At 45.4% G+C, this 27,015-nt stretch overlaps 1 long non-coding RNA gene across 3 annotated transcripts; it reads right to left on the bottom strand.

Annotated features, from left to right (window-relative positions):
• Positions 1-118: 118 nt before the first annotated feature.
• Positions 119-22,828, bottom strand: LOC106695622. 3 transcript variants are annotated; one of them, XR_002827602.1, is made up of 9 exons: positions 22,671-22,828; positions 21,907-22,055; positions 18,440-21,063; positions 14,318-14,431; positions 4,432-5,160; positions 3,668-3,816; positions 658-2,824; positions 205-442; positions 119-133 (listed from the first exon to the last, which is right to left on the bottom strand). It is a non-coding gene; the product is annotated as an uncharacterized LOC106695622 (long non-coding RNA). The 3 variants fall into 3 exon arrangements; XR_002827603.1 differs by lacking the exon at positions 119-133 and adding an exon at positions 21,659-21,810 and having other exon boundaries at positions 428-442; XR_002827604.1 differs by lacking the exons at positions 119-133; positions 18,440-21,063 and having other exon boundaries at positions 428-442.
• Positions 22,829-27,015: the final 4,187 nt, after the last annotated feature.

Here is a 27,015-nt window from a genome sequence, read left to right as displayed (position 1 = left end):
TGCACAGAGGTCCCTGGAGCCTTCTGGGCTCGAGAAAATGGGGACCACACACATCAGCTGCAGAGACCGTCCTGATTCCCCCTCCTGCTCTGCTCCATCCCGGCTGAGGGAAGCGCCGCAGCCTGGTTCTGACCTGTGAAATGGGAATGATGTGCTGGGCTGGCTTCTTGTGGGCATGGGCTGGGCGGCAGGGATGACTCTTACCTTCTGCAGTAACAGGAATGGGCCAGCAGAGGGTGACAGTCTCTGCTGCCTCCCAAGGCAGGCAGCTGGGCTGGGTGGAAACCACACCTGGTTACCCTTCAGAAGAGGTAAGTGGGAGGCTGAAGAATGGCTTTGGGGCCAGGCCACTCTGCAGATGGGTCCCCTCTGGTGGCTGCAGTGCGTAGGCCGAGCCCTCCAGGAGCTGGACGTCAGCACAGACTTGGTGCTCAAGGCATTTCTGAGGGGCTGGAGAGGGGAGCAGGGGGGAGTGCCCACCTGGTGTCTGCACCCCTCTGTATAAGGGGTCAACCCACCAGCCCCTCCCAGACTGGTTTGATCAAGCGGAAGTGAGCACATGAACAAGGGGGCGGGGCCACGTGATCAAGCAGAACCGGGCATGTGAACTAGGGGGCGGGGCTACATGATCACATGAGAGTGGGGCATAGTACCCACCTGGTGTCTGCACCACTCTGTCTAAGGGGTCTATCCTCCTCTCAGACTGCCTTGAGGATCCTGGGCTGCAGGCAGGACTTGGGGAACTAGTGACAGGCTGGGACCTGGGCTCAGCAGGTCCTTGGAGCTGCAGGGGAGCACTGAATGGGGTCTCCAGGGGATGAGAGATGCTGCCACAGAGGTGGGGTGGCATCAGGGTCTTGTACCAGGAGGCACCCAGCAGCCGCCCAGAGGCACAGGTGCAATGACAGGACCCCTGTCCACTGAGGGTGGGAGAGGGGGGTCAGGGGAAGGGAGAAGCCCAGTAGAGCAAATGGCCACAGGGTGAGGGGCGCTCAGCCAGAGGTCACAGGTAAAGAAACACAAGCTGTGAGCAACCCAGGGTTCCATTTGTAGCTCTGCCCACCATGGAGGTGGCTCCCCAAAACAGAGACCATCCAAGGTCTCAAGGGGGTAGGCCACGTGAACAGGAGAGCATAGGCATGTGAACAAGGGGGCTTCTAACTAGACCAGTTCATAAAACCCAGACTCCTGCCATCTCCCCGAGTATTTTTGGCCTGTGTCCACTCCTGACACCAATTTCTGTACAAGTTAATGTTCTTGGATGCAAACAAAAAAGCCAATTCTGTCCAACTTGAGAGAACAGGAATTCTGGAAAGACATTAGTATACAGCTCACAGAAACAGTAGGAAAGGCTGGTGAACCAGGCTTGGGAAAAATATCAAGGACCTAAATACAGCAGGTAGAAGAGGACATAGCCAAGTTCAGCCCGTGGCAAATCTGGTTAGGATGCTGTCACTGGCACCTCTGCTGTTGTGAATTGGTTTTGACAATTCATAAGTCTTAAGTGTCACTCCCTATCAATCCACATCATCAGAAAATAGCATCCTAATTCCAAACCCTACCTGCTAGGAAGCAGGGTGAGACTGTCTGGCCCTTGTCAATTTCCATAAGGAGAAAGAAGAGTTTTCTCCAAAATATAAAGGGGGTTGGAATGCAGGCGAGAAAAAAAATGAGAAGCTGACAAAAGAGCACAAACAACTTTCTAGGGATTTCAGGACTATCTAAAGGGCAGAAAGGTAAGTGGAAGTTGTAGGATGCCATCCTCAAGTATCTTTGGCATTCAGAATGGCAGACAATAGGTGAAATTGTTTGAGACCATGTTAGAGGTGTCTATGAACCTCCAAAAATGACCAAGAGTGACTAAAGCATGCTGGGGTTTGGGATGTAGATGACCAACCAGTAAAAGAAGATATTGATGCTAATATGCTCATTCCAATGTACAGACTGGTGAGGCCATGGGCCACTGGGGTTATAAGATGTGCTATGGAGAAGCAACAGCAGCATGATGGACAGGGACAAGTTGATGGGAGCCTGCCAAACTCGGCAGGCTAAGTGGGGGGATCAAGGTGGGAAAGTGAACAGAGAGCGCTGGGAGATGGAGCTTGTAGCGGTCAGCTCAGACCATAGTTTTTGTCAAGGCTTCTTTGGGAGACCTAGGTTTATCCTCTGCCTCAGGAAAACTCTGAATCAAAGACTCCACCCACAGAGCCTATGTCCTGACTGTACCCTAACTCCTAGTCACTCCAGGGCCGGAGCTGGCACTTCCCAGTCTTTGCCACTCAAAGTCCCACATCCCAAGGGCTGGGGTTGCTCTCCTGGAGTTAGGCATCCAGTCCTGCTCCAATAGGCTTGCTAAGTGCTAGAAGGTCATTTTTATTCACAGAATGATTGAGAAAATATTATTATGCCCTTTGCCCTGTCTAGAGACATGGACATGGAAGGAGGAAAGGAACTAGCTGGAAGGATGTTGCCTCTGATCTTTCATGAGTACCTTGCATTCATGGGCTCAGTGCAGGACACACATATGGTCCTGCCCATCCACAGAGGTCCACTAGAATGCCTAAATGGGAAGAATGACAGAGCCTGAATCATGCCACAGATAAGGTTTATTTTGGACATAAGCTCTTTAGAAGTGGTCACTCCACCACTTTAGATCTTCATCTTCTAGAGCTGCAAGTCCAGGGATAGAGAATAGCCAGGAATGGTTTGTAGAAGAGTCTTGTTAGCCAAGCATCAGATTCATGAGAAATCTTCTGGGGCTGGTCTCCAGGCACGCTTAATAAACACCTTGTCCATCTTTCACTGGGCCACCCAAGCCACCCTTCTGAAATACAAATTTGATCATGACACTTCCTCTGTTCAGAAACCTCCAGCAGTCTACCAAACTGACAGGCATCTCACTCTTCTTTGGACCCTGGCTTAGATGACCCTCTACTAAGATGCTGAGATGTTGTGCCCCTGAAATGCTGCAACTTCTACCACAGTCACTTTCCCCTCTCCAATGGACCCACACTTCTCCCACCATCTGAACTTCCCTTCCTTCCTCCAGCAAACTTTATGCCTCCTTTAAGCACTTCCTTAAATGTTCTCTACTCTCCAACAACCTTCCCAACACGCACTGATCCAACCGCCCAGGCAAAGCCAATAACTTTCCCTTTGCGCCCACGACCTTAGTAGAAACTAGTACAAAGCCATGGTTACACTGTTGTAATTTTTTACATAGTTCTGTCTCCTTGTCTGGTTGTGTTTATCTTTTTATCTCAGCTTCAGCACAATGCCTGACAAACACAGAAGATACCCAATAATTGGTGTTCCCTTTCCTTTTCCCCATCTTCCCACAAACATTCATTTCCAGGAGAGTGAAGCCCCCTTGGTGGGGAAGGAGAAGGAGGGTGGGAAACCCTTGGGATAATAATGACCTGAGAACCTAGGATCATGGTTACTTGTCTCAACTGAGAGCCAACCAGGGATAGGGATGGGGCTTCTCTTCGAGGAGAGGGTCTTGGATAACGCAGCCAGGTGTCCTTCTGCCATTCATTTCCAGACTCTTTCCCTTGGGTTATCCAGACTCCTGCAGGCAGTGGACACGTGAGCACTCATCTGCCTTAGCAAAGTCCACTAGGAAGTTATTGCATCCCTGGACAGCTCTTCATTGATTTATACTCACTGCAGGGACAGCAGTTTTGCAGACACGACCACATCCATGGACGCAGCATTTCATTCCCTTGGGACAAGATGCATCTCCTGTGCATCTATCAAGACAAATCCCAAAGGTTCCTTTGGGCACCTTGGGGCAGACTCCAGGTCTTTGTTGCTCTGAAACATACAACGGTTTTTGTGCAATCTGGAACAGTCACTATACAGGCGTGAGAACTGGTGTTTGAGGTCGGATGGCCTCGCCACTAGCAGGACTCCCACCTCTTCCATTCCTTCCTTCATGTTCCTGGATCCAACCCTCAGCATCAGCAGCTCCACTTTTACTCTAGAGCCCCCATTTTCACAGTCAGGCCCTTAGGAGAATGTTCTCCCTGCTCCAAAGGCTGCACAGTGCCAGCAGACAAGAAACCTGCGCTGTCATAACCCTCTTCTTTCCACCTTATAAGATATTAGAAAAATCTCTGATCACAGACAGCCATCTCCCCACCTCACACATATCCCATGTTGATCACGGAGTTACTCCTGTTGGAGTCCCGCATCCAAGGCATATCTAGAGAAAACCCCAACTTCTATTCAGACCCAATCTGATCAGATAAGAAGAATGGGAATGCAGGGTGATCACTCCTCAAAGTCAAAGAATGTGGATCTGATCAGTCCAAAATCTCCATTCTGCAGTGAACACACTGCCTGCTTCTGTGCCAAACCATCCTCAGGTCTGAAGCTGGGCTCTGAGCCTTCTCTGCTGTCAGGCAGGACCCCCCTCAGCACCCTCACCTTGGACAGGAGGTGTCAGAGGGTCACCACAGGCCATCTCCATCCCCACGGTGATGAAAGCCACTAGAGCAAAGAGTGTGCATGTCTTCATTTTGGCTTTTGATGTGAATGCACACACAGAGCCCAGCCACAATTTATACCCTCAGTGTTACCAGAAAGGAGTGTGGGGCGGGGCAGTAGAGCAGGAAGAGGATGACATGATCTAGTTCCTCTGTTCTAGTTAATAACTGGTTTCTCTCTAATTAGGGTATGTTTTCTCGGATATGCAAATCACAAAGAGGAAAGTTCAGGAACACCTTCTAGCCCTTTGTTCATTGCTACATCACAGTTCAGCACTGGTTTTCCTGGTGTCTTTAGGAACAATGGCCAAAGAAAAGAATTTTCTCTGTGTAATGTTGAATTTCAGAGTAAGAGCTTAACTATGAAGCTAAGTGTTGTCCCATCTGGTGTCTCCTGGAGATCCAGTTCCAGGAGGATTCAATGTCCTCCTGGGAGAGATGGTGAATATGTGGTGTTTTGGAGCCATCCCAGGGCTGAGACCCCTAAGTAGGTGACATTACCCACCTATCACTTATGTAACTCATCCAAGGAGATGGATGTTCAAAGATCACAAGCTGGCAAGGCCCTTGGGAGTTGAGAGACAGAGCCCATTCTTGATGGTTGGTGGTCTCTGAGCCTACACTGCTCCACACTGAGAGGTTCCTAGAGAGAGGGCTATAATAAGCTGGACTACAGTGAAAAAATACAAAATGTTGCACAGGGTCCTGAATAAGAAGCCCGCCCTCTTTCTTATCCCAATTACAGAATTTCAGAGAAGCGGGTGTAGAGGTAAAACTCTAATGACCATGGGAATGAAGAGAAAGCCTGTTTCGTCCTTGGTGGTCAGATCTGGGACAAGCACCTCATGAGCACTACAGCAGTGGTTCTCAACCTTCCTAATGCCTCGGCCCTTTCATACAGTTCCTTATGTTGTGGTGACCCCCAACCATAAAATTATTTTCGTTGCTACTTCATAACTGTAATTTTGCTACTGTTATGAATTGTAATGTAAATATCTGATATGCAGGATGTATTTACGCGACCCCTGTGAAAGGGTCGTTCGACCCCCAAAGGGGTCGCGACCCACAGGTTGAGAACCGCAGACTTATGGGGAGGCCTGGATAAGCAGAGAAACACTAAGCAAGTCAAGAGAGGAGGGCTCAGACTGGCCACCCCAGGTAGTTAGCTCACACCCAGCATCTCAGAATCAAGCTCAAAGGATACAAGCACCCAGGACCCCTCAGTCTGAAGGAGGAACCAGAGTCTCTGAAGAGGACACAGTAGCTCAGTACAGGGTTGAGATCAATGGCCCAAAGCAGCACAGAAGACAACAAAGAGCAAGCCCAACGCCACATCCAAGGGGGCTGGCCCGAGGCCGGATTACTGAGCAGCACAGCCTTGGTGAGTGAGTGGGGCCAAAGTGGACGGCCCCAAAAAACTTGCAGGAGAACCCTCCACAGCACTCTGGGCAAGGGGGTGCTCCTTAATCCCTCTCTTCAAGTGACTCAGACATGGCTACTATCACTTAGTTAACAATCTTTAAAAGTTCTTTTTTTTCATTTTTTCATGTGTTTACTGTAAATTTTTCTAAGTGCTTTCCTAAGCTTTTACATACACACATATGTATATATACAAATATGTCCCTTTTCTGCAGGAATGAAGTTATATTGTTTTGCTTTATTCACTTGACATTGTGTCATAGAGAGATTTCCATGTTAGTATCTTTCCCCCCTTTTCAAAAACAACCACTATCTAATATTCTATTCTATAAGTGGTTCATAATTTATTTAACCAGATTTGAATTGTTGAACATTTAGGTGGTTTTTGTATCATAAACAATTTGCTGTTATATGCATCATATACTTTATACATGCTTCTTTGTTTATACAGTGGGGCCTTGACTTACGAGTGTCCCGACTAATGAGTTTTTGAGATACCAGCTGTCTCTCCACCGATTTTTTTTGCATTGAGTTGATAGAGTAATTTGAGTTAATGAGCTCCTTAACGAGCTTGGTCTCAGAACGAATTAAACTCGTAAGTCAAGGCCCCACTGTATATGCCTGTATTTTCCCAGAATAGATGCCTAAACATGGAAATACAAAGGAGGTATTTACTTTAGAGTTGGAATATATGCCAAATTGTCCTCCAAAAAGACTATGCCTATTTACACTTCCTCCTGCAGTGAAGGAGACACTGATTTCTCACACACTGTCCCGATGCTTTTGTAATCTTGCTTCCTCAAGTTTATTTGTTAATGGGATATTTCAAGCTGTATATTCCCATACTCCCCTTGGCATGTAGCCCAATTGGGAATGGGGGTGGGGAGGGCAAAGAACTTTCACTACAGTTATGAAAAGAAATTTAATTAGCAGAAATTATGTAAGACAACATACTGTGATGTTTGCTACTCTAGCACTTGGAGTTTCCACTATGAAGCAAAGGGTAATTATGGCCTCTTATAGTTTTCTGAAACATGCATTTCAATGATGGAAGCTGCAAGGTTGCTAAGGAGGGCCCTCCCTTCAATGATAACAATACTTGACCTTTATGACCTATGCCTGTACTTCACACCTATCATCTCACTGAATCCTCACAAGCTTGTGGGGTCACTTCCATTAGCACCCTCATGTCAATGGGACTGAGACTCAAGGGAGTGAGATTCAGAGGAAGTCCATGCTTTGCAAACACTTCAACCCCATCTCGGACCCACCCATGGGGAACTTCCAATGGTGGAGTTCAGAAAAGCTCTTCAGATGCTTTCATGCATATGGAAGTGAGGAACACTTGGCCTACCTGATAAAACCTTTATTTCTTGGTGAAAAACTAAATAAAATGTCTCCATGAATAGTTGATTTCTAGTGCTCTAGTGACAGTGACAAATTTGGGGATTTGGGAAGTTCTCATGACACATTATCACTTGATAGTATATAGGTGTCTGCAACAACCATCAAACATATATAAAAAAATTAAGGGAGGAACAGTATAGGCGTGCCTAAAAAATTAAATATAGAATTATCATATAACATCAATTCTACTTCTGTGTATATACCCCAAAAAATTGAAAGCAGGATTTTGAAGAGCTATTTGTACACTCATGCTCATAGCAGCATTATTCACAAGCTGAACTTGGAAACAACCCAAGTGTCCATTGACCAACGAGTGGATAAGCAAAATATAGTATATACATATAAGGGAATATTATTTAGCCTTCAAAAGAAAGGAAATTCTCCAATTTGCCACAACATGGGTGAACCTTTAGGATATTATGCTAAGTGAAATAAGCCATCACAAAAAGACAAATACTGTGTGGTTCCACTTATATGAAGTACTTAGTCAAATCACAGAGACAGAAAGTATAAAGGTGGTTGCTAGGAGCTGGCAGGGAGGAGAGAATGGGGAGTTAGTGTTTAATAGTTATAGAGTTTCAGATTTACAAGATGAAAGAGTTATGGGGATAGGTGGTGGTGACTGCTGCACAACAATGTGAATATGTTTAATACTACTGAACTATATGCTTAAAAATGGCTATGATGGTAAATTTTGTTATGTGTATTTTAAAAACAATAAAAAAGAAAAAGAAAAACCTAAGGAAGAAGACTGAGTCTAGACATTGGGCATCCCTACATGTCCTTAGTCTGCAAAACCTAAATGAAACTATTGTACTGTAGTGAACGTCTACACTTGCTGAGAATTTTAATGAATGTATTGAGCCAAACTGACGACAATTGTCAGTAAACAGAATATCAACAGATTGAGCAAATGCTCCTGAAAAATAACAGTTTTGCAGTTTATTTTATACATAAACTTCATTAAGAGAGTGTGAGAAAGTAAAGTGGAGAAATCTCTTAAGATTGGATAAAAAGTAAAACAGAGAGGCATATCTGTTACATTGGTCGGTACAGAATAGTTAACACCTACTGCACACAGAGATGGTATTTAGGCAACAAGATAACAATGTGGTCTCAAGCTCTGGTGCCATTGGTTGTGCGAGTGTGCCTTCGAGGAATCTGGAAAAGAAAATTACTCTGATATTTCAGAGGTATGATATCTTAGTTGTTCGAATAAAATGGACTTGCTCACTTAAAGATTAACTTATCAACAGAGCTACAGGTCTAGAATGTGACTACCAGCCATGACCCACTTTTAGTTAGGAATTTTAATGTTCGGACCATCCTATGTGGTTACTTGGGTCTTTGAGTTTATAAGGTCCATCATGCAGGCCTCCGTGGCACTTGTCAGGTTTAGTATGTGGCCTCTTTTTCATCCACACCATTTAAAAAGTAGAAAAATGCAGTCATAGTTTTGTCTCAGTTTCTCCACCTTTTCCCCTTTTCTGTCTGCTTAGATTTAGTGGAAACCAAGATGAGAGGCATTAAGAAGGGAGAACAGGTGGAGACAACTAGAAAATCAGGAGAGGACAGGTCCCTTGGGTCTGTGAAGGGTGAGTATGAAAAGCAGCTCAGGACAGCCATATGGCCGCTGGGCTCAGTCACCAGGAAGAACTGTGATTCCTTTCACCATCTGCAGCTCAATTTGCATGCTAACTCAGCTCCTGGCCTCCTGAGAGGAAACTGCCCTGTCATGGGAACATTACAGAACATTATAGGTGGGGGTAAGATAGAGAGAGGACAGAATGTTTGCACAAACCAGAGCATTAGGATACAGACTCCCTCCTATCTAGAAAGGGAACAGGGGAGGCAGGCACAGCAAGGGAGAAGAAAAACACAGGCCTGGCTTCCAGAAGCTGATCCACAAACAGTAGGCTCTGTTCCCTGTCCTGTTCTGGCTCTGGCCCCCTCCCAGAAACCCAGAGAAACCTCAGTTGAAAAGTCAAGTAAGGAGATACCTGGCTCAGGGTAAGAAAAGATCTCACTACATTTATGGCTTCTAAACAGTTCTTTAACCGTTTGAGTCCCAAGTAGCGCGATTGTGCTGCTGAGATTTTATGTCGAGAAAACATACGATTCGTTTGAGTCCCAGGGGGTATTGAAAAAACACTGTCGAAGAATCCCAAACAGCGCAACCGCGCTTTCTCTAAATGAGTACGAAAAGACCCAAACAGCGTGATAGCGCTTGTTTTATTTTATGTCGAGAAATACCAAGCAGCGCGATTGCGCTGCTTGGGACTCAAACGGTTAAAGACCTTAAAAGTGTGGTTTTGAACTCTATATCCAGCATTTTGCTTTCCTCCAATTCTGTCGTTTGTGTCCTGTTTCTTTGTCTCGGCATTTTTTATGCTTCGCTGTGTCGATAGTGTGCCTTTCTGTGCTAAGTGTCCCAATTACCTGAGGTAGACACTCTTGGTGCACCCCCTTGTGGGCTTTGTGCACAGTCTTGTTGTAATTAAGCCTTGATTGTTGTAGTTATCACTGGGAGGAATTGACCTCCAGGCCAATTGGCTGTGAGAATCAGCTGTGTCTGCAGTGGGAGAACTTCTGTGCTGGAGACACCCCTCTGGGGCTAGACTTGCTTCAATGGGGCTTTGGTGCTCACTGAGTCTGCCCCCTGAGTGTGTCTTTTATGGTTCCACGGAGCTGCAAACTGGATGGTCCCACTCTGACCTCTGGGCTTCCTGGCTCCTGGATCTCTAGGGAGGTGCTAATCTAACCTTTGCCTGCGGCTATCCAGCAAAAGTCTCCCTGCAAGGCTTGGGCGGGGCAGGTCCCGGGATCAACAGGGCGGGGTTAGCAATTATGGCTGCTCTCAGTCTTGCCCTCAGAGACTCTGCTTCTCAGTGTCCCATTAATCGCTGCAAGCCCCTCGGAGAGAAAGCTGCCCTCGGGTTCTGACCGATGCCAGACAGTCCCGCTTCTCCCATATGAGTCTGGGTCCCTAGAGACTCGCCCGGAACTGGAGCTCAGAGCCTGAGACTCCCTCCCGATTGAAAACGACAACCGAGCCCTCAGCAGCCAGCCCGCTCCGCACACACCTCCACACCTCAGTATTTCACCTCCACACTGCACCTCCTCTGAGTCTCGGTATGCTTTTCTCTTTCCTTTTAGTTGTAGAATTTCCACTCAGCCAGCCTTCCTGTGGTTCTGGATGATGTCCATTCTGTCTTTTAGTTGTATTTTTGAAGTGGTTGTGCGAGGCAGCAATCTCCGGTGTTTACCTATGCCGCCATCTTGGTTTTCTCAAAATGAATTTTATCTTTAAAACTTTTTTTGTTGAGATGAGCACTGGCTTTGGACCCAGAGACTCGTATCCAAGTCCCAGCACAGCTGCTTACTAGCGGGGCCATCCTGAGTGAGTCACACTTCCTCTCTGGGACTTCTTGTCTTCTATTAAATGAGGCGGCAGTGCCAGGTACACTGGCGGATGGAGAGTCTCTCCTGGACGTTGGTTGAATGAGTCATATGAGTCCCTCCTTCTCCTGAAGTTCACAGATCTGTGATTTGTTTGTGTGTGTGTGATTCTTTCTTGAGCCAAGCAAGCCCCCAGCTAGGTGTCAATTAGGAGAGAGAAAAATGAGGTTGGACTTGAAGAGAAACACCTGCAGGAGGACCCCTTCTCTTCTTCATTGGTCTCTGATTTTACTTTCTGGTTCCAAAGTAGGCAAAGCTCTCACACTGAAAGCCAAACGGTGCCTTTGATTCTGAGCAAACTTCAGGTGGAGTGTAAGGGAGAGGTGGCATTGACCTGGGGTTGGGGGACCTAGAGTCTCACCCTCCCTCCTCTCAGGCCTCAGTGTCTTCATCTGTATGAGGAGTGAGTTCAAGGCCACTAAGCCTTTACCTGGCTTCCACTACTTCCCAGCACTGGTGGCCTCTTTTTTTTCTTTGCCATTTGGAACATGCCTGGCCTGTTTTGGATCAGAACTGGCGAAGCATCAGCAAGTTGATGGTTTTATAAGCCCTGGAACATGCTTGGCAAATAAATGACAAAGGCATTAGGAATACTGCATTGGAAACAAAGGTGAGACTGTGGAATTGTACAAGGGAAGGAAAGATGCTGGCGATGAAACACCTGTCCTTGAGTTTGAAACCAGCTGGGCAAGTGACCACATCCTGTGGGAGGCCCACAGGCGCTAGGAATACTGCATGGCACTTGCCCTCAGCGTGTGGTATGGTAGGCAGTTTGGGGGCTACATAGGCAAATCATTTTTAAAAATGTCTAATCAGAAAATAATTTTCAATTACCTTTCAATCTTTCTGATTCATTTAAGGAGTCTTGCTGTGCTGGAATTTGTGAATCTCACAACTTTGGTAATCTGTCCCTTCCTCCCTGACAACAGTCTCCCAGCCCCCACTTTTTATTAAACAGAGAGAAAATAGGGTTTAACTCAGGAGCGTCACCTGTCTAGAATTGGGTAATATTGATTTGCTTTACTGCATTTATTTTTTGTGGTTACTTTCCATTGATGAAAAGTGGTATTACTTTTTCCACTTAGAGTAGTTAAAACGTTATCTTAAAATATATGTACTTAAGTTTAAAAAACTGAGTTAGTTTCTACACAAATATTAAGTCATAGTGTATGTTCTACACAGATGTGACAACACAGGGCACATGGTTCCTGGGGTTTGGGAAGCACTGGTGGGTGGATTCCCCAACACAAACTGGCATTGTTTAGAGGGGGGAGGTTTCTCTGGGCACCGCAATGGTGCCTGTAACGCTATTTAGATCTACTGGTAACTCGGTTTCCAATCTTTTTTTTTCTTTTTAAAACAAATGCTTACCTTTTCCTGATCATTATTGTATAAAACTTGTAAATACAGAAAGACATATAGGACAAGAGGAGAAAATATAGAAAGATATATAGAATAGAAAGAAAAATCATTCATTGCTTCTCTACTAAGAAATAACCACTCCTAATACATTGGTAAATTTTTCTTCCTCAGCGCACCACCATAGCTATTATTATAATGTGAATTTTTTATTCTTAAGCCCATTTTATTTCCTTAACATTACAGCCTAAGCATGTCCCCATATCACTCAAACTCTTTATAAACTTTATTTTAAACAGCAGTAAGGTATTTAAGAGAGAAGCCCCATTGTGGATGGAACCATTCCCTGTTAGACATCGGTTGCTCCCAGTATTGTCCTTTAAAATGTTGTGATGAATATCCTCATGCACGTAGCTTTGTCTGCACGTTGCATAGTTTCCTAACTATAATTCCAGAATGGCATTCCTAGGTGGAAAGATTTTTAAGGCTTTTGGGATACCACTGCCAGATTTTTTCCAAAGGATCAGACCACGAGGTGCTCAGATCTGAACCCGAGTGTCGGGACCCACTCTGGTTTGTGTGTGCAAGGTGGGGCTGTTCCGCCACTTTGGGCACGTCACCCCACTTCGTTGCCTCCTGCTCGTGCAGGTGTGACCAGTCACTGCCCAGTAATCCAAGAGCGAGTGTTCTCACATCGAGGCTTGCCAGGGCCACATTTCAGCTTCCAAAGTACACACTTCTTTAATTCCACCGTCTGCGATCCTCCTTTCATGGAAAGGGATCAACAGTAGTTTTCTGGAAAATTTCTTGTCCCAACAGTCTAAAATGCTTTTTTGTAGCTGAGCTAGGAAAGGTTGGAATAAACATTGCTGACTTTAGGGAAGAAGTGATAAGGCACTCATGTGCTGGGTGTCCACAACTCGAGTGCTGGGAGCTGTGCTGGGAGTCATGTGTTTAGCATCTCATGTAATCCTCTCAAACGGCCTACACAGCGAGTTACACAGAACACGCTCCACAGGATGCTAGTATGTGTTCCTTGAGAAAAGAATTCTGTTGCTTGGAAAAGGCTGTGTTAATCAAAGTTAAAGGAATCCTTTTACAGTTTTCTGTTTGCTTAGCCTAATGTTATTCTAAAATCCCCAAGGTGGGGAGGTGATATTCAGCATCTGCCAAACTCACTTGATAATGAAACCCTTTCTCACACATCTCATGGGATTGATGTTCCAAAGAACACACTTTGACGGGATGCAGGACAGGTTAAGGAAGGCTTCCTGGAGGAGGTAGCACCTGAGCTGTGCAGTGGCTGCTTCCTTACACACACACACACACACACACACACACACACACACACACACACAGGCACACACAGGCACGCACACGCACACACAGGCACGCACACTGCAGTTTGCCCAGGGAAACAATAGCAATAACTTCTTTGCAGAACCCCAGAAATAAGCACAATCAGCAGCTCATGATTTATTTTAAAAAGTCAGATAAAACTAAAGGTCATTTGTGAGCTCCTCAAGGCCAGGGCCAGTATACTATTCTCAACATGTAGTTGCCTGACACAGTGTAGGTGGTATTTGTTGTGTTTTGTGTGAAGGATGATGCATGAAGGCATGAAGAGTGAAAGTTTGCTGGTCTATGGTGGAGCGGGCAGTACTACCAACTGCCCACTATTCTCTCCCGAGTCCCAACAGAAACCCTGGGAGCAGCCAGCAGGCCCTGCTCCCCACCCCTACCTGGACCAGTGAGTTTCACACGCACTTCCATACCGCGGTGCCATCGAATTGTATTTCCCCATCTCAGAGGCCTGAGTTTCACTTCTCTAGCTGTGCCCTGGGTGCCAGCATGTGTTGGCAGAAAAGAGTGGACCTGGTGGGACAGCCCTGCTGTAGCTCCAGGCAAGTGCAATAACCCAAAGATAAGTCATATGAATTCACATTCAAAGGGCGCAAGTGGGATGAAACATCCCATGTCCCTTCCGTAGTCATGAACCTCCAGGCTTGGGAAGGTAATACCCTCCTCTTAGAAAAGCTATAAAGAGCACGCACGTCAGCAGTTGGCAAAGAGCATAAACTATAAAAGGTCCCTCTGGGCGGGGCCCAGACTACATGTCCTCTGCCTGCTGAGCTTTCCTCTCCTTCCCCTCCCAGCATGAGTCACGCTATTTCTGGGGGTACCTGTTGGAGGCTTTAGGGGTTGACTGCTTGTGCTGGAGGCTTCCATGGAGCATCTGCCCTCTGAGTAACTGGCTCCTCTCTGCTGCTCTGCCCACGCTGAGGCCACTTTACCTCCTGTGAATAAAAAGAGCACTGTAAAGGGAGTCCACTCTGCTGTTAGCATGTGACTGTGGTTGACTCACTCCCACCTCTAGGACTCTTGGTTTCCCTTGAGGCAGTGGTTCTCAACCTTCCTAATGCCGCGGCCCTTTAATACAGTTCCTCATGTTGTGGTGACCCCCAACCATAAAATTATTTTTGTTGCTACTTCATAGCTGTAATTTTGCTACTGTTAGGAATCGTAATGTAAATATCTGATATGCAGGATGTATTTTCATTGTTCGCGACCCACAGGTTGAGAACCGCTGCCTTGAGGTAAAGGGGTGGGGTGGGGTGGACTGGATGATCCTGAAGGCTGCTGTCAGCTCTGATGTCACAGTTATTCCACCGGAGAGCAAGGCTTGTGTGAAAGCTTCCCCTCGGGCCCTCAATTATCAGGAAAGCCATAGTTGGGAAAACCAGAGCCAAACACAGCAACAACAACAACAAACAAACAAACAGGAAAAGAACTCCTCTTCGTATTTTGGCTTCTATATCTGACCTCGACAGACTGATGATAGCAGCAGTATAGAGGGAAGAGCACTGGAGAAAGGAGTCCAAGACCTGAATTCAATTCCTGCTCTGCCCTTGACCAGCAGTGTCACCTAGAACAAGTCATTATTTCCTTATAGGCCTCATTTTGCTCATCTATAAAATGGGGATATTTAATACCTTCACAATTCATTCAACATACACTTGTTGAGAGCCTGCTGTATGTCTGGCCAGTGCTAGATGGGGGAGATAGGAAGGTTAATAAGACTCGATGCTAACTCTCATGGTCTGGTAGGGAGACAGCCACGTAAACAGGCAGTTGTGATACAGTGTGGTGAGTTGATACAATAAGGATCATCATAAAAATAATGATAATAGCATTTTATTAATTGAAATTTTTCTCCTATAAAATTTTCTTAAATAGTTGATGCCTAAAGTTACTCTGATGCATTAGAATCTAACATGAGACGGTAGCAGGTTTAGTCCTGATTACATATTTAACTATCTTAAGCTTAATACCTGGCCATTTGAGCATGCACAAGTTCTCAAAAGGATGAAAACTACAACAGTTAGGGCCTCTGTTTTTCACAAGTTCTCCAACTCAAGACCCACTGTTCCCCGTTCTAAAGTAGTGGGTCTCAAACTTTGCTGTAATTACAAGCACTTGTGCAGATTTTAGATGTCTCAATGGCAAGACGGCATCCCAGACCACTAAACTCAGAATCTGAATTTTTTAAAGTTGCACAGGTAATTACAATGCACAGTCAGGTTTGAGAACCAATGTTATAATGAATGGAACCTGATATCCTGGTGCCACAGCTCCTGAGGCTGAGAAACAGCATAGGTAAAAACCTGAGTCTGAATATTTGGTGTTCTCTGTCTCCATCTGCTGGCTATGCTCTATATTGCTATAATTTACCTACACAATTGCGGTATCCCAGATGTGCTACAAGAAGGTTTGTTTGCCAGAAGAAAACAAGAGAACCAAAAAGAGATTAAATTTGTAAGTAATACAAATAACTAGAAAATATATCAGTGTATTTAATAGGATAGTTTCAGAGGAATAAGCACATTAGGATAATGCAACTAGAATCTTTTCTATGCTTGGTAAATGAAAAGCAGCCAATGATATCCATAAAATGGAATATTATTTAGTCATCAAAGAGTACATGCTTAAATGTTTAGAAAAAGCAAGTTTATAAAGAGAAAATTCAAATCAGTGGTTGCCTAGAGCTGGAGGTGGAAGCAGGGTGAAGTGTAAATGGGCAGAGGAACTTTTAGGGGTAATGGAAATATCTAAAACTGAAATATGGCAATGGTTGCCCTGCTGAACACTTTTACTAAAAAAATCTCTGAATTGTATCCTTGCAATGGATTAGTTTACATCAGTGATGGCGAACCTTTTGAGCTTGGCGTGTCAGCATTTTGAAAAACCCTAACTTAACTCTGGTGCCATGTCACATATAGAAATTTTTTGATATTTGCAACCATAGTAAAACAAAGACTTATATTTTTGATACTTATTTTATACTAGAGGCCTGGTGCACGAAATTCGTGCATGGGTATGGTCCCTAGGCCTGGCTGGAGATCAGGGCCTATCTGCGGGGCGACTGGCAGGGTGATCGGGGACCCCTGCTGGCACCTACCTTGGCTGGCATGGCACGGGCTGCTGTCCGGCCCACTCCCCCGCCACCACTGGTTGCCTCCCTCTGTGTGACGACCAGCAGGGTGATCGGGGCGGGGGAGGAGGGCCATTTTGGCTGGCATGGTGCCGCCTGCTTGCTGGCTCCACCCCCAACCGCCACCACCAGTTTGGGCCTATGGGCTAGGGCAGGGGTGGGCAAACTTTTTGACTCGAGGGTCACAATGGGTTCTTAAACTGGACCGGAGGGCCGGAACAAAGGCATGGATGGAGTGTTTGTGTGAACTAATATAAATTCAAAGTAAACATCATTACATAAAAGGGTACAGTCTTTTTTTTTTAAGTTTTATTCATTTCAAACGGGCTGGGCCGTAGTTTGCCCATGGCTGGGCTAGGGGCAGCTCCTGCGTTAAGTATCTGCCCCCTGGTGGTCAATGCATATCACAGTGACTGGTTGTTCTGCCGTTCATTCGATTTGCATATTAGGCTTTTATTATATAGGATATTTAAATGCCATTTAACAAAGAAAAATCAACCAAAAAAATGAGTTCGCGTGTCATAGGTTCGCCATCACTGGACTAGGGGCCTATAACCTGGATTTGTCCCCAGTCCCTATAGTCCATGCTTGAGCCAGTGGGGCCATGGGGCTGCAAGGAAACAAAAATCCTAGTTTGAAGGCTGATAAAGTGTCAGTAGAATGAATGAATAAATGAATGAATCTCACACATGAACACATACAAAGAAATATAACCACAATTTTAAAATAGCAAATTTTATAAGTTTCAGAGAGAAAGACAAGACTGCTTATAAAGGAATCAGGTTAATTTCAGAATTCTCAGCAGCATTTCTAACCAGGAAGATAATGAAGAAATAGTCTAAGTGTTAAAGAAAACATTTAAACCTAGAATGCTACATCCAAGTAAACTATAATTTAAATGTGAGGACAAAACAAAGATATCTTCAGGCATCCAAAGCTAAAAAGACCTTTTTTGAAAACACTCTTGGGGGAAACATTCCAGTGGAAAGGGGGAGGGGACCAGGAGGAGGGTACAAATACATAGGAAGTAAGGGTGGATTTATAACCTGACCAATTTGGCTACTATGAAAATAAACAACTTTTTAAAGTGCAAACATGAAATCAAGAAATCAAGAACTAAAATTCCATACGACATATCTACTTGGCTACCAAGTGGGATGGGGTTGGAGAGTGCATGTCCAAAGAGAAATGAGGGCACACTAAGGTAATGTCCCTGTTCTGGAATAGGTGAGAATATTAACATGCTTTAAAAACCACAGGGGTAAATTCTAGAAGAATAAAAAGAGAAGTATGACTTTCAAAACAGCAGATGCGAATTTAATCTAGCTAATGGAAATGATAAAGAAAAACAAGAAAGCAATAAAAATATAGTCAATAAAAAACATTAAATTCAGTAACAGAAATAAATCTTAATTTAATAGTGTGAGTAGGCGTGGGCCCAGCGGGAATTGAGGCGAGAGGCGCACTCAACCTGAGGGGAGCCCGTTGAACCTGGGGAGACTGGAGGTGTGGACGTGAGGAGAGGAAGGCGGACCCACTTGAGCCTACGGTGTTCAGGATACGAGCAGGTGGACATGAGGGAAATACAGGGACATAGCTAGTTACAAATGCACAGAGGTCCCTGGAGCCTTCTGGGCTCGAGAAAATGGGGACCACACACATCAGCTGCAGAGACCGTCATGATTCCCCATCCTGCTCTGCTCCATCCCGGCTGAGGGAAGCGCCGCAGCCTGGTTCTGACCTGTGAAATGGGAATGATGTGCTGGGCTGGCTTCTGGTGGGCACTGGGCTGGGCGGCAGGGATGACTCTTACCTTCTGCAGTAACAGGAATGGGCCAGCAGAGGGTGACAGTCTCTGCTGCCTCCCAAGGCAGGCAGCTGGGCTGGGTGGAAACCACACCTGGTTACCCTTCAGAAGAGGTAAGTGTGAGGCTGAAGAATGGCTTTGGGGCCAGGCCACTCTGCAGATGGGTCCCCTCTGGTGGCTGCAGTGCGTAGGCCGAGCCCTCCAGGAGCTGGACGTCAGCACAGACTTGGTGCTCAAGGCATTTCTGAGGGTCTGGAGAGGGGAGCAGGGCGGAGTGCCCACCTGGTGTCTGCACCCCTCTGTATAAGGGGTCAACCCACCAGCCCCTCCCAGACTGGTTTGATCAAGCGGGAAGTGGGCACATGAACAAGGGGGCGGGGCCACGTGATCAAGCAGAACCGGGCATGTGAACTCGGGGCGCGGGGCTACAGGATCACATGAGAGTGGGGCAGAGTACCCACCTGGTGTCTGCACCACTCTGTCTAAGGGGTCAATCCTCCTCTCAGACTGCCTTGAGGATCCTGGGGCTGCAGGCAGGACTTGGGGAACTAGTGACAGGCTGGGACCTGGGCTCAGCAGGTCCTTGGAGCTGCAGGGGAGCACTGAATGGGGTCTCCAGGGGATGAGAGATGCTGCCACAGAGGTGGGGTGGCATCAGGGTCTTGTACCAGGAGGCACCCAGCAGCTGCCAAAGGCACAGGTGCAATGACAGCACCCCTGTCCACTGAGGGTGGGAGAGGGGGGTCGGGGGAAGGGAGAAGCCCATTAGAGCAAATGGCCACGGGGTGAGGGGTGCTTAGCCAGAGGTCACAGGTAAAGAAACACAGGCTGTGAGCAACCCAGGGTTCCATTTGTAGCTCTGCCCATCATGGAAGTGGCTCCCCAAAACAGAGACCACCCAAGTTCTCAAGGGGGTGGGCCTCGTGAACAGGAGAGCATAGGTATGTGAATAAGGGGGCTTCTAACTAGACCAGTTCATAAAACCCAGACTCCTGCCATCTCCCTGAGTATTTTTGGCCTGTGTCCACTCCTGACACCAATTTCTGTACAAGTGAATGTTCTTGGATGCAAACAAAAAAGCCAATTCTGTCCAACTTGAGAGAGCAGGAGTTCTGGAAAGACATTATTATACAGCTCACAGAAACAGTAGGAAAGGCTGGTGAACCAGGCTTGGGGAAAATATCAAGGACCTAAATACAGCAGGTAGAAGAGGACATAGCCAAGTCCAGCCCGTGGCAAATCTGGTTAGGATGCTGTCACTGGCACCTCTGCTGTTGTGAATTGGTTTTGACAATTCATAAGTCTTAAGTGTCACTCCCTATCAATCCACATCATCAGAAAATAGCATCCTAATTCCAAACCCTACCTGCTAGGAAGCAGGGTGAGACTGTCTGGCCCTTGTCAATTTCCAAGAGGAGAAAGAAGAGTTTTCTCCAAAATATAAAGGGGGTTGGAATGCAGGCGAGAAAAAAAATGAGAAGCTCACAAAAGAGCACAAACAACTTTCTAGGGATTTCAGGACTATCTAAAGGGCAGAAAGGTAAGTGGAAGTTGTAGGATGCCATCCTCAAGTATCTTTGGCATTCAGAATGGCAGACAATAGGTGAAATTGTTTGAGACCATGTTAGAGGTGTCTATGAACCCCCATAAATGACCAAGAGTGACTAAAGCATGCTGGGGTTTGGGACCTAGATGACCAACCAGTAAAAGAAGATATTGATGCTAATATGCTCCTTCCAATGTACAGACTGGTGAGGCCCTGGGCCACTGGGGTTATAAGATGTGCTATGGAGAAGCAACAGCAGCGTGATGGACAGGGACAAGTTGATGGGAGCCTGCCAAACTCGGCAGGCTAAGTGGGGGGAATCAAGGTGGGAAAGTGAACAGAGAGCGCTGGGAGATGGAGCTTGTAGCGGTCAGCTCAGACCATAGTTTTTGTCAAGGCTTCTTTGGGAGACCTAGGTTTATCCTCTGCCTCAGGAAAACTCTGAATCAAAGACTCCACCCACAGAGCCTCTGTCCTAACTGTACCCTAACTCCTAGTCACTCCAGGGCAGGAGCTGGCACTTCCCAGTCTTTGCCACTCAAAGTCCCACATCCCAAGGGCTGGGGTTGCTCTCCTGGAGTTAGGCATCCAGTCCTGCTCCAATAGGCTTTCTAAGTGCTAGAAGGTCATTTTTATTCACAGAATAATTGAGAAAATATTATTATGCCCTTTGCCCTGTCTAGAGACATGGACATGGAAGGAGGAAGGGAACTAGCTGGAAGGATCTTGCCTCTGATCTTTCATGAGTACCTTGCATTCATGGGCTCAGTGCAGGACACACATATGGTCCTGCCCATCCACAGAGGGTCCACTAGAATGCGTAAATGGGAAGAATGACAGAGCCTGAATCATGCCACAGATAAGGTTTATTTTGGACAAAAGATCTTTAGAAGTGGTCACTCCACCACTTTAGATCTTCATCTTCTAGAGCTGCAAGTCCAGGGATAGAGAATAGCCAGGAATGGTTTGTAGAAGAGTCTTGTTAGCCAAGCATCAGATTCATGAGAAATCTTCTGAGGATCGTCTCCAGGCACGCTTAATAAACACCTTGTCCATCTTTCACTTGGCCACCCAAGCCACCCTTCTGAAATACAAATTTGATCATGACAATTCCTCTGTTCAGAAACCTCCAGCAGTCTACCAAACTGACAGGCATCTCTCTCTTCTTTGGACCCTGGCTTAGATGACCCTCTACTAAGATGCTGAGATGTTGTGCCCCTGAAATGCTGCAACTTCTACCACAGCCACTTTCCCATCTCCAACGGACCCACACTTCTCCCACCATCTGAACTTCCCTTCCTTCCTCCTGCAAACTTTATGCCTCCATTAAGCACTTCCTTAAATGTTCTCTACTCTCCCACAACCTTCCCAACACGCACTGATCCAACCTCCCAGGCAAAGCCAATAACTTTCCCTTTGCGCCCACGACCTTAGTAGAAACTAGCACAAAGCCATGGTTACACTGTTGTAATTATACACATAGTTCTGTCTCCCTCGTCTGGTTGTGTTTATCTTTTTATCTCAGTTTCAGCACAATGCCTGACAAACACAGAAGATACCCAATAATTGGTGTTCCCTTTCCTTTTCCCCATCTTCCCACAAACATTCATTTCCAGGAAAGTGAAGCCCCCTTGGTGGGGAAGGAGGAGGAGGGTGGGAAACCCTGGGATAATAATGACCTGAGAACCTAGGATCCTGGTTACTTGTCTCAACCGAGAGCCACCCAGGGGTAGGGATGGGGCTTCTCTTCGAGGAGAGGGTCTTGGATAACGCAGCCAGGTGTCCTTCTGCCATTCAGTTCCAGACTCTTTCTCTTGGGTTATCCAGACTCCTGCAGGCAGTGGACACGTGAGCGCTCATCTGCCTTAGCAAAGTCCACTAGGAAGTTATTGCACCCCTGGAAAGCTCTTCATTGATTTATACTCACTGCAGGGAGAGCAGTTTTGCAGACACGACCACATCCATGGACGCAGCATTTCATTCCCTTGGGACATGATGCATCTCCTATGCATCCAACATAACAAGGCCCAATGACGTCTGAAGACACCTTCGGGCAGACTCCAGGTCTTTGTTGCTCTGAAACATACAACGGTTTTTGTGCAATCTGGAACAGTCACTATACAGGCTTGAGAACTGGTGTTCGAGGTCGGATAGCCTCGCCACTAGCAGGACTCCCGCCTCTTCCATTCCTTCCTTCATGTTCCTGGATCCAACCCTCAGCCTCAGCAGCTCCACTTTTACTCTAGAGCCCCCATTTTCACAGTCAGGCCCTTAGGAGAATGTTCTCCCTGCTCCAAAGGCTGCACAGTCCCATCAGACAAGAAACCTGCGCTGTCATAACCCTCTTCTTTCCACCTTATAAGATATTAGAAAAATCTCTGATCACAGACAGCCATCTCCCCACCTCACACATATCCCATGTTGATCACGGAGTTACTCCTGTTGGAGTCCCACATCCAAGGCATATCTAGAGAAAACCCCAACTTCTAATCAGACCCAATCTGATCAGATAAGAAGAATGGGAATGCAGGGTGATCACTCCTGAGAGTCAAAGAATGTGGATCTGATCAGTCCAAAATCTCCATTCTGCAGTGAACACACTGCCTGCTTCTGTGCCAAACCATCCTCAGGTCTGAAGCTGGGCTCTGAGCCTTCTCTGCTGTCAGGCAGGACCCCCCTCAGCACCCTCACCTTGGACACGAGGTGTCAGAGGGTCACCACAGGCCATCTCCATCCCCACGGTGATGAAAGCCACTAGAGCAAAGAGTGTGCATGTCTTCATTTTGGCTTTTGATGTGAATGCACACACAGAGCCCAGCCACAATTTATACCCTCAGTGTTACCAGAAAGGAGTGTGGGGCGGGGCAGTAGAGCAGGAAGAGGATGACATGATCTAGTTCCTCTGTTCCTGTTCTAGTTAATAACTGGTTTCTCTCTAATTAGGGTATGTTTTCTCGGATATGCAAATCACAAAGAGGAAAGTTCAGGAACACCTTCTAGCCCTTTGTTCATTGCTACATCACAGTTCAGCACTGGTTTTCCTGGTGTCTTTAGGAACAATGGCCAAAGAAAAGAATTTTCTCTGTGTAATGTTGAATTTCAGAGTAAGAGCTTAACTATGAAGCTAGGTGTTGTCCCTTCTGGTGTCTCCTGGAGGTCCAGTTCCAGGAGGGTTCAATGTCCTCCTGGGAGAGATGGTGAATATGTGGTGTTTTGGAGCCATCCCAGGGCTGAGACCCCTAAGTAGGTGACATTACCCACCTATCACTTATGTAACTCATCCAAGGAGATGGTTGTTCAAAGATCACAAGCTGGCAAGGCCCTTGGGAGTTGAGAGACAGAGCCCATTCTTGATGGTTGGTGGTCTCTGAGCCTACACTGCTCCACACTGAGAGGTTCCTAGAGAGAGGGCTACAATAAGCTGAACTACAGTGAAAAAATACAAAATGTTGCACAGGGTCCTGAATAAGAAGCCCGCCCTCTTTCTTATCCCAATTACAGAATTTCAGAGAAGCGGGTGTAGAGCTAAAACTCTAATGACCATGGGAATGAAGAGAAAGCCTGTTTCGTCGTCCTTGGTGGTCAGATCTGGGACAAGCACCTCATGAGCACTACAGCAGTGGTTCTCAACCTTCCTAATGCCTCGGCCCTTTCATACAGTTCCTTATGTTGTGGTGACCCCCAACCATAAAATTATTTTCGTTGCTACTTCATACTGTAATTTTGGCTACTGTTATGAATTGTAATGTAAATATCTGATATGCAGGATGTATTTACGCGACCCTGTGAAAGGGTCGTCGACCCCAAAGGGTCGCGACTCACAGGTTGAGAACCGCTAACTTATGGGGAGGCCTGGATAAGCAGAGAAACACTAAGCAAGTCAAGAGAGGAGGGCTCAGACTGGCCACCCCAGGTAGTTAGCTCACACCCAGCATCTCAGAATCAAGCTCAAAGGATACAAGCACCCAGGACCCCTCAGTCTGAAGGAGGAACCAGAGTCTCTGAAGAGGACATAGTAGCTCAGTACAGGGGGGAGATCAATGGCCCAAAGCAGCACAGAGGACAACAAAGAGCAAGCCCAACGCCAAATCCAAGGGGGCTGGCCCGAGGCCAGATTACTGAGCAGCACAGCCTTGGTGAGTGAGTGGGGCCAAAGTGGACAGCCCCAAAAACTTGCAGGAGAACCCTCCACAGCACTCTGGGCAAGGGGGGACTCCTTAATCCCTCTCTTCAAGTGACTCAGACATGGCTACTATCACTTAGTTAACAATCTTTAAAAGTTCTTTTTTTTTTATTTTTTCATGTGTTTACTGTATATTCTTCTAAGTGCTTTCCTAAGCTTTTACACACACACATATGTATATATACAAATATTTCCCTTTTCTGCAGAAATGACGTTATATTGTTTTGCTTTATTCACTTAACATTGTGTCATAGAGAGTATCTTTCCATGTTAGTATCTTTCCCCCCTTTTCAAAAACAACCACTATCTAATATTCTATTATAAGTGGTTCATAATTTATTTAACCAGATTTTTTTTCTTAAACATTTAGGTGGTTTCTGTATCATAAACAATTTGCTGTTATATGCATCATATACTTTATAGATGCTTCTTTGTTTATACAGTGGGGCCTTGACTTACGAGTGTCCCGACTAACGAGTTTTTTTGAGATACCAGCTGTCTCTCAGCCGATTTTTTGCATTGAGTTGATAGAGTAATTTGAGTTAATGAGATCCTTAACGAGCTTGGTCTCGGAACGAATTAAACTCGTAAGTCAGGGCCCCACTGTATATGTCTATGTTTTCCCAGAATAGATGCCTAAACATGGAAATACAAAGGATGTATTTACTGTAGAGTTGGAATATATGCCAATTGTCCTCCAAAAAGACTACGCCTATTTACACTTCCTCCTGCAGTGAAGGAGACACTGATTTCTCACACACTGACCCCATGCTTTTGTAATCTTGCTTCCTCAAGTTTATTTGTTAATGGGATATTTCAAGCTGTATATTCCCATACTCCCCTTGGCATGTAGCCCAATTGGGAATGGGGGTGGGGAGGGCAAAGAACTTTCATTACAGTTATGAAAAGAAATTTAATTAGCAGAAATTATGTAAGACAACATACTGTGATGTTTGCTACTCTAGCACTTGGAGTTTCCACTATGAAGCAAAGGGTAATTATGGCCTCTAATAGTTTTGCTGAAACGTGCATTTCAATGATGGAAGCTGCAAGGTTGCTAAGGAGGGCCCTCCCTTCAATGATAACAATACTTGACCTTTAGGACCTATGCCTGTACTTCACACCTATCATCTGACTGAATCCTCACAAGCTTGTGGGGTCACTTCCATTAGCACCCTCATGTCAATGGGACTGAGACTCAAGGGAGTGAGATTCAGAGGAAGTCCATGCTTTGCAAACACTTCAACCCCATCTCAGACCCACCCATGGGGAACTTCCAATGGTGGAGTTCAGAAAAGCTCTTCAGATGCTTTCATGCATATGGAAGTGAGGAACACTTGGCCTACCTGATAAAACCTTTATTTCTTGGTGAAAAACTAAATAAAATGTCTCCATGAATAGTTGATTTCTAGTGCTCTAGTGACAGTCACAAATTTGGGGATTTGGGAAGTTCTCATGACATATTATCACTTGATAGTATATAGGTGTCTGCAACAACCATCAAACATATACAAAAAATTTAAGGGAGGAACAGTATAGGCGTGCCTAAAAAATTAAATATAGAATTATCATATAACATCAATTCTACTTCTGTGTATATACCCAAAAAAATTGAAAGCAGGATTTTGAAGAGCTATTTGTACACTCATGCTCATAGCAGCATTATTCACAAGCTGAACTTGGAAACAACACAAGTGTCCATTGACCAACGAGTGGATAAGCAAAATATAGTATATACATATAAGGGAATATTATTTAGCCTTCAAAAGAAAGGAAATTCTCCAATTTGCCACAACATGGGTGAACCTTTAGGATATTATGCTAAGTGAAATAAGCCATCACAAAAAGACAAATACTGTGTGGTTCCACTTATATGAAGTACTTAGTCAAATCATAGAGACAGAAAGTATAAAGGTGGTTGCTAGGAGCTGGCAGGGAGGAGAGAATGGGGAGTTAGTGTTTAATAGTTATAGAGTTTCAGATTTACAAGATGAAAGAGTTATGGGGATAGGTGGTGGTGACTGCTGCACAACAATGTGAATATGTTTAATACTACTGAACTATATGCTTAAAAATGGTTATGATGGTAAATTTTGTTATGTGTATTTTAAAAACAATAAAAAAGAAAAAGAAAAACCTAAGGAAGAAGACTGAGTCTAGACATTGGGCATCCCTACATGTCCTTAGTCTGCAAAACCTAAATGAAACTATTGTACTGTAGTAAACGTCTACACTTGCTGAGAATTTTAATGAATGTATTGAGCCAAACTGACGACAACTGTCAGTAAACAGAATATCAACAGATTGAGCAAATGCTCCCGAAAAATAACAGTTTTGCAGTTTATTTTATACGTTAGAATAAAAGGAGGAGATATAAGGAGGGTTACATAAACTTCATTAAGAGAGTGTGAGAAAGTAAAGTGGAGAAATCTCTTAAGATTGGATAAAAAGTAAAACAGAGAGGCATATCTGTTACATTGGTCGGTACAGAATAGTTAACACCTACTGCACACAGAGATGGTATTTAGGCAACAAGATGACAACGTGGTCTCAAGCTCTGGTGCCATTGGTTGTGCGATTGTGCCTTCGAGGAATCTGGAAAAGAAAATTACTCTGATATTTCAGAGGTATGATATCTTAGTTGTTCGAATAAAATTGACTTGCTCACTTAAAGATTAACTTTGTCAACAAAGCTACAGGTCTAGAATGTGACTACCAGCCATGACCCACTTTTAGTTAGGAATTTTAATGTTCGGACCATCCTATGTGGTTACTTGGGTCTTGTCAGGTTTAGTATGTGGCCTCTTTTTCATCCACACTATTTAAAAAGTAGAAAAATGCAGTCACAGTTTT

The sequence above is a fragment of the Myotis lucifugus genome, unplaced genomic scaffold, assembly GCF_000147115.1.
Source record: "Myotis lucifugus unplaced genomic scaffold, Myoluc2.0 scaffold_1878, whole genome shotgun sequence".
NCBI lineage: Eukaryota > Metazoa > Chordata > Mammalia > Chiroptera > Vespertilionidae > Myotis > Myotis lucifugus.
The sequence above is the reverse complement of the archived record's forward strand: the minus strand, read 5'-3'. Positions and strand labels throughout refer to the sequence as shown.